Source organism: Hemitrygon akajei, unplaced genomic scaffold (genome assembly GCF_048418815.1).
Source record: "Hemitrygon akajei unplaced genomic scaffold, sHemAka1.3 Scf000142, whole genome shotgun sequence".
NCBI lineage: Eukaryota > Metazoa > Chordata > Chondrichthyes > Myliobatiformes > Dasyatidae > Hemitrygon > Hemitrygon akajei.
The window spans coordinates 1,144,105-1,152,044 of record NW_027332028.1 but is presented as its reverse complement, the minus strand read 5'-3'; the positions used below and the strand labels follow the sequence as shown (position 1 = coordinate 1,152,044).

The 7,940-nt window shown below is 48.7% G+C and overlaps 1 long non-coding RNA gene across 1 annotated transcript; it reads right to left on the bottom strand.

Moving 5' to 3' along the window:
- Nucleotides 1–293: 293 nt before the first annotated feature.
- Nucleotides 294–5,442, bottom strand: LOC140723872 (uncharacterized). Its single transcript, XR_012097992.1, has 3 exons — nucleotides 5,364–5,442; nucleotides 2,362–2,477; nucleotides 294–449 (listed from the first exon to the last, which is right to left on the bottom strand). It is a non-coding gene; the product is annotated as an uncharacterized lncRNA (long non-coding RNA).
- Nucleotides 5,443–7,940: the final 2,498 nt, after the last annotated feature.

The window sequence follows — 7,940 nt, the reverse complement described above, 5'->3', positions numbered from 1 at the left end:
AACTGAAGTAGAACAGAAATACATTCTAAATTAAAGTAACCGTGAATCATTGGAAATACAGAAACAATTACAGAGCCACTTCCCAGGAATCTGAATGTGTCTTTTATTGCTTGGATTAAACCCATTATTACATTCAATCGCTAAGAAATAATGAAAGATGAAAGAGTAATATGTTACTGATAATAAACCTGATTCTGAATGACAGATACACAGTCTAATTGATGCTAATAATATTTCACTGATATTGGATTCCCCACTACCATCACACAACCCACTGAAACCTCACACTCCCCACCACAACCCATGAACACTTCACACATCGTCCATCACCCTGTGATACGTTAGACGAACACGATCAGAGATCTTCCTTCTCAGTTATTTCCCTTGTCACATTTGCTCTTGGACAGGATGTGCTTGCAGGGGAGCTGTTCCCTCAGTATCTCACGTATCTGTGGACCAGGGATGTTGATGGTGAGTGACGGGTGAAGAAACACGGTTAGACCGCACTGTGTGGGGGATCAGAGACCCTCCTCTCATCACCCACAAAATCCATCACTTACCACCAGGAGATTCCCTTCTTCACACCAAGAACTACATTCCCTATACACCAGGAAAATTCAATTCCTCAGAAATCACCATCAACCCCTCCCCAAACCCCATCCCTTCACCAGGAAAATCTGCTCCTCCAAACATCCCACAACAAGGATCCACCTTCTCTCGGGATCAGAGAAATTCCCGTGCTCCAAACTGGGGATAGAGCTTCCCGGAAAATGAAATCAGCTTTTCCTTCAGACTTGAGAAAAACCCTCCCCTCTCACAGAATGCCCCTTACCCCCTCCAACAGGGGATTGTCCTCATCCCCGGATCAGGGAATTCTCCTCAACCCAAGGCCAGAGAATGCCTCTCAGCCCTCTCAGATCAGGGGATTGTCCTCACCTACTGAGACCAGGAAGTGCCTCTCACCCCTCTCTGATCAGGGGATTGTCCTCACCCGCTGAGGCCAGAGAATGGCATTCAACTCCCTCTCACCCTCGTACCAGGGAATTCTCCTCACCAACTGAGACCAGGGATTCCCACCTCTCCTCCCACCCTGTCCAGGAAATTTCCACCCTCCTCGGACTAGGGGATCTCCTTACCCTGAGGGCAGAGAATGCCTCTCATTCCCCTTGGACCAGAGAACACCTCTCATCCCCCGAGACAAGGGATTTCTACCTTGTCAAGAATCCCTTGAGCCAAGGGATTCTCGTCAACCCCGAAGACCAGGAGATTTTCCTCACCCTGAAGATAAGGGGGCTCCCCCCTCCATCAGACCAGGGGATTTCCCCACTCGGATTCTGGGATTTCCCCTCTCCAGACCAGGATATTCCCCTCAACCCCTCAGTCTGGGAGTTTCACTCACCAGCTCCCAAAACCAGGCAAGTTCCTTTCCCTACCACACGGAAACCCACCTCCTCACAGACCTGTGAAACCAATTTCCTGGTGCAGTGTATTGCTGTCTCCCAAACTGAGACAACACGTATTTCCCCCTATCCCAGACAGTTCTGACCAAGGGTCTCCGAGATGAAACATTAACTCCCTAACGAATGGAATCACGTCCTCTAAACCTGTAAATCAGCATATCCCATAAGCAATAGACGATTCACAGAATGGGAGATAAACGTTCCTAGAAAACGGGCACCAGAGGAAAATGTTTCCCCAAACCAGGGGAACCGCTGCTCTGCTAACAATGGGGAACCCTGAGCAGGAAAGTCACAAAGTGATCGCTGAGACCATGTGGGAGATGCAAAGCTGAAGGGATGAGTGGAGATGGTCGGTTGGTGGGAATACGTTACCAGTGGAGGAGGAAGGCAGGCTGGGAGCCGACTGTCCAAGGCTACGTATGTGCCCGTACGTGCACACAATGTACACAGGAATAAGGGATTTAGAGGAATGGTGGGACAACGAGGGGACAATGATCACTGTAAATAGTTTGTCTTTGGAAGTCGTGTATAATGGGCTGAAGGTGGGGGAGACGGGGAGATGGTGTTTATTAGGTGGTGGGGCAGTCCCCATTCACACTGGGTGTATTTAGGGCAGAGATTGATTGGAAAGAGGGTTTGGCTTACAGGGAGGAAGTGCCATGGTAAAACACATTCATGGAGCAGACTTGATGGGCCCAATGGCCTAATTCTGTTCTTATATCCTGCGTTGGGTGGTGACTGAGGACGGGGAGTCTCTGGTGACTCAGATGTAATCATTTCAGGGTTGGGTGTTTCACCGTTCATCGGGAAGGGAGGGTCACTGATTATTGACCTGGATTGACCAAAGGCACATGAATCGGAATCTCCACCTCTGGGAATGAATGTGGACAACATCTCTCACCTGATTGAGGTAGGCCTCTAACTCCTGGGGGTCTCCCAGGTTGTTCTGCCCAAGGTACAGCACTTGGACACTGCTGATCATCTCCTCACACTCCTCATCCGACAGGAGCCCGTTCACTGGAAGATTGAGAGAAGTGTTCAGTCAGAGCAGATCCAGAGACAGCAGACTCACACGGTGTGATGGGTGGTTGGACTGGAGTGTTGGTGATGGTAAGCACGGGGACCCAGGCTGACCCCAGCTTCCCCTCCTGCCTATCGTTCCAGTAACCAGTCCCTCCCCCCATCCACCACCAGCCTCTCTGTGTAAGCACGGGGACCCAGGCTGACCCCAGGTTCCCCTCCTGCCCATTGTTCCAGTAACCAGTCCCTCCCCCATCCACCACCAGCCTCTCTGTGTAAGCACGGGGACCCAGGCTGACCCCAGGTTCCCCTCCTGCCCATCGTTCCAGTAACCAGTCCCTCCCCCCATCCACCACCAGCCTCTCTGTGTAAGCACGGGGACCCAGGCTGACCCCAGGTTCCCCTCCTGCCCATCGTTCCAGTAACCAGTCCCTCCCCCATCCACCACCAGCCTCTCTGTGTAAGCACGGGGACCCAGGCTGACCCCAGGTTCCCCTCCTGCCCATCGTTCCAGTAACCAGTCCCTCCCCCATCCACCACCAGCCTCTCTGTGTAAGCACAGGGAACCAGGCTGACCCCAGGGTCCCCTCCTGCCCATCGTTCCAGTAACCAGTCCCTTCCCCATCCACCACCAGCCTCTCTGTGCAACGTTTAAATTCACTTTGCTTTCCCTGGCTAGATTTTATTTCAGTAAGGTAAGTGTGTATGTTAGCTGAAGCCAGTAAAGATTGGTATGGTCAATAATACAAAGAAGAACAAGTTTTTCAAAGCATCGCATGACGTATAGAACTGAAGGGGGAATATCTAACCCTATCCAATGGAATGTGGATTGAAGAGAAATTTGACCCCAAGTCCTTGTTGAAAGTTGGATATTGTGGGGGGGGGGGAGGGGGGGCTTTGGCTCTCAGAGGGAGTGTAATGACTCCTAGAGAGGGATCGAGATCTTTGGGTGATACAGCACTACAGTACAGAAACAGGCCCTTCAGCCCATCTAGTCCTTGCCAAACTATTATTCTGCTTCGTCCCATCTACCCGCACCGGGACTGTGTCCCTCCAAATCCCTCCCATCCATGTACTTATCCAAACTTGTGTTACATGTTGAAATCAAACCCAGATCCACCACTTCTGCTGGCAGCTCGTTGTACACTCTCACTACCCTCCGAGTGAAGAAGTTCTCACTCAGGTTTCCCTTAAATATTTCATCTTTCACCCTTAACCCATGAACTCTAGTTCCAGTCCCACCCAACCTCAGTGGAAAAAGATTGTTTGCATTTACCCTGTCTGTACCCCTCACAATTTTGTACACCTCTGTCAAATCTCCCCCTCTGTCCCGTACATCCCCGGAATAAACTCCTAACCTATCCAACCTTTCCCCAAAACTCAAGTCCCCAAGTCTTGGCTAGATCCTTGTAAATTTTCTCTGCTCTCTTTCAATCTCATTAACATCTTTCCTGTAGGTAGGTGACCAGAACTGCATACAATCTCCAAATTAATCCTCACCAATGTCTTGTACAACTTCAGCATTGCATCTCAACACTTGCAGTCAGTACTTTTATTTATGAAGGCCAATGTGCCAAAAGCTCGCTTTACAACCCTATCTACCTGTGGCACCACTTTCAAAGTGTTATGGATCTGTATTCCCAGATTCCTCTGTTCTACCGCACCGTTCCCTGTGTGAGTCTGAGCCTGCTTTACATTCCCAAAGTGCGATCATGCTTGTCTGCATTAAATTCCATCTGCCATTTCCCCAGCTCATCCAGATCCTGCTGCAGATATTGATAGCCTTCCTCACGCCCACTATGCCCCCAGTGTTGGTGTCTTCCACACACTGGCCGAGTCAGTTTACCTTGGTCTCACACAGAACATCGAACAGTACAGCACAGGAACAGGCCATTCGGCCCACAATGTTGTACTGGACCAGCTAAAAAGTAAATCAAAAACATCCAAAATCCAATCCCTTCTTCCCACACAATGTCCAAATCCCTCTATCTTCCTCACATACATCTGTCAATCTAAACGTCCTTTAAAAACCCCTAATGTATTTGCCTCTACCATCATACCAGGCAGCGATTTCCAGGCATCCACCATTCCGTGAGTAAAAAACACCCCTCACATCCCCCTTGAACCTACCCCTCTCTCACCTTCAATACCTGCCCTTTGGAGTTGGACACTTCAACCCTGGGAAACAGACCCTCCTTATCTGCTCTATCTCAGCCTTTCATAATCATAAAAACCTCGATCAGATCTTCCCTCAGCCTCCACTGTTCAAAAGAAAATAACCCAAGTTTTCTGCCCCATCCACACCCCTTGCACTAAGGTGGTCCCAGTTTACATGAGGGAAGTTGAAACCCCCCATGACAACAACTCCATTATTTTTACACATTTCCTGAACCTGATTACATATCTATTCAATGTCCCGGTGACTACTGGGGGTGTGTTGTTCAATCCCAGCAGTGTGATTCACCCTTCCTACCCTGGGTTCCACCCAATGTCTGACCCTTGCATTATGTCTCCCCTGAGTGCAACTTGACATTGTCAGAACTTCTCAACGCCAAATCAATTATGAGCAATTTCTCCTACATCAGCACAAATTTTTGTATAATCAAAAACCCTTTTCTCCGTATCCATGTCTTGCTTGCGGAAGAATTCCACCCCTCCTGCACATCTCTGAAACATCTGCATGCCAGTTCCACAGGGCAGTCAGAGCAAGGCCTCCCCCCACCCCCAGGGCTGTAAGTTGTGGGGTTTGGGGGAGAGGGAATGTCCGTCGCTGTTTGGGGAGATGCTCCATGCAGACCCCAACCACACGAAGGCCAGATGCATCAGAAAGGGTCCCTGTGATCAGGAGAACCTGACGGTCCCCTATCAGAACTCAGTGGTTACCTGGGATCATCTCAGAGGCTCTGCATATGGCGTCCGTCAGCTTCTCCTGCCCGGCATGGGGGCTTGTCCTCCTACCTGGATCTGGGACGAGAGAAGGTCCAGGTGAGAAATGGAGTTTGGAGGATTGGTCCAGGGCTGAGACTGATTCTTCCTGCAACGTCCACACACCAGCCAGTTCTATTCTTCCACCACACTCCCCCAGTCTCTCCACCAGGCTCAGTTCCATCACTCTGACACACTCCACACACAGACTCCTTCCCAATTCCCCCATTTGCTCATCCCCAACCTCCTCCGTCATTCAGAAGGACATGCTCGTAGGCAGAGGAAGTGGGGTGGCTCTCTTGGTAAAAAATAAAATCAAATCCTTAGAAACAGGTGAATAATATTGGAAGATGTTGAATCCTTGGGGGTTGAGTTAAGAAAATGCAAGGATAACAAGACCCTGTTGGGGGTTATATACAGGATTCTCAACAGTAGCCAGGATGTGGGGTAGAACTTACAACGGGAGATAGAAAAGACAGGAAAAAAGAGCAAAGTTACGATAGTCATGGGGGATTTCAATATGCAGCAGATTAGGAAAATCAGATTGGGGCTGGATTCCAAGAGAAGGCATGAGAGTGGAGCTCGCCAAAGTTGATTGAAAGGGAATACTTGCAGTGATGACAGTAGAACAGCAAAGGCTGGAATTTCTGGAGCAATTCAGAAGGTGCAGGATAGATAAATCCCAAAGAAAACAAAGTCTTAAATGGAGGATGATGCAACCATGATGACAAGGGAAGTCAAAGTCAGCATAAAAGCAAAAGAGAGGGCAGAGAATAGAGCAAGAATTAGTGGGAGGTTCGAGGATTCAGAAGCTTTTAAAAGCCAATAGAAGGTAACTGAAAAAAAAAGAAAAAAGATGCAATATGGAAGTAAGTTAGCCAATAATATAAAAGAGCACACAAAAAGATTTTTTAGACAAATCAAGGGTAAAAGAGAGTGGATATCAGACCAATGCAAAATGATGCTGTAAATACACATAACACACACACACACACAAGTTAATATCACCACTTGTAAATTCATAAATATTAAGGTGCATTTGTGACACAAGTTAAAAAGTAGACTGCATCATGCTTCAAGTGTGATGTGACCTGGCAGGAGGCTGGGTGTTCAGTGTCTGACAGCCTGGGGAAAGAAGTTGTTTCCCATCCTAATCGTTCTTGTGTCAGTCTTTACGATGGAAGAAACCAGCTGTACATCTGAAACTGGAGAGTGCCTCAGGGTAGAAGTGAGTGTACTTGCTAATACTAAGGAGAAGGTGCTTAAGTCACCTGGACCAGATGGACTACACCCCAGGGGTTTGCAAGAGATGAAGGCGTTAGTAGGGATATTTCAACAACACTGGGTTCTGGAATGGAGGCTAGTGAAGTTATCCACTCTGATTCAGCAGCCTGATGGTTGAAGGGTAACAACTGTTCTTGAACTGGTGATGTGAGATGCAAGAATCCTGTATCTCCTGCCCAATAGAAGCAGTGGGAAGAGACAATAGTCTGGGTGGTAGGAGTCCTTGATCATGGATGCTGACCACACCACTTTTAACAGTCTTCGCCATTCTTGTGTACTGGTGTGGGACTGGGACAAATCAGTCTTGAGGGGCCGGGACATCTTCTGCTCCTGGTGTGTTGTCTTCTTGCATAATGAGATGGAGGGGCCTCAGGAGGTAACTCTGTAGCAGAGTCCTGGTTTCATTCCACACACTGATCAGTAGATTAAATGGCCACAGAAAACTGCCACTGGGGGAATGTGGAGACAATAACGTGTGATTAGGTTAGGATCAGTGTCAATGGTGTTTGATGGTCAGCACGTACCCAGTGGGCCAAAGAGCCTGTTTCTGTGTTGTTTGACTGTGATTCTTTCTCCCTTCCTCTCTCACCTCTGCTCCCTTTCACTTTCTCGCTCTCCTAATACCCTCCCCTCAATGCATTGATTTTGACCTGAGACCTTTAAGCAAATGTGACCTGTGTCTATGATGTGAAAACCCCTCTGTTCTCAGTCTGTTCACATCCGGTGGCAAACAGGAGAACAGAACAGGGCAGAATTAGCCGACTGTACACTAGACCTGGTTTACACTAACATACCAGGAGCACATAAAGCTGTTCCCCTGCCCCACACTGGGCTCTCAGATCACTTGTCTGTTATGCTAATTCCAGCATACAAACCACTGATCAAACTGGCCAAACCAGTTCTGAGGGAGCAATCTCAGCATTGCAGGACTGCTTTGAAACACAAACTGGAGAATGTTCAGACAGGCTGCTACCTATGTCAACCACGTAACATCGAGGAATGTGTGGATTCTGTGACCAGCTACACAGAGAAGTGTACTGAGAATGTTACCATCACAAAACACATCCGTGTGGGGCCAGTCAGAATCCATGGCTCACTGCAGAGGACCATGCACGGCTGAGGGATCGTGACGCTGTCTCTGGATCAGAGGGACCAGGACGCCTCACTCCCCGACAGGCTGAATGTCTTTTACACCCGGTTTGATGCACAGAACAAAGTGCTGGTGAGAGAGACACCCAGGGGAGGAGACCC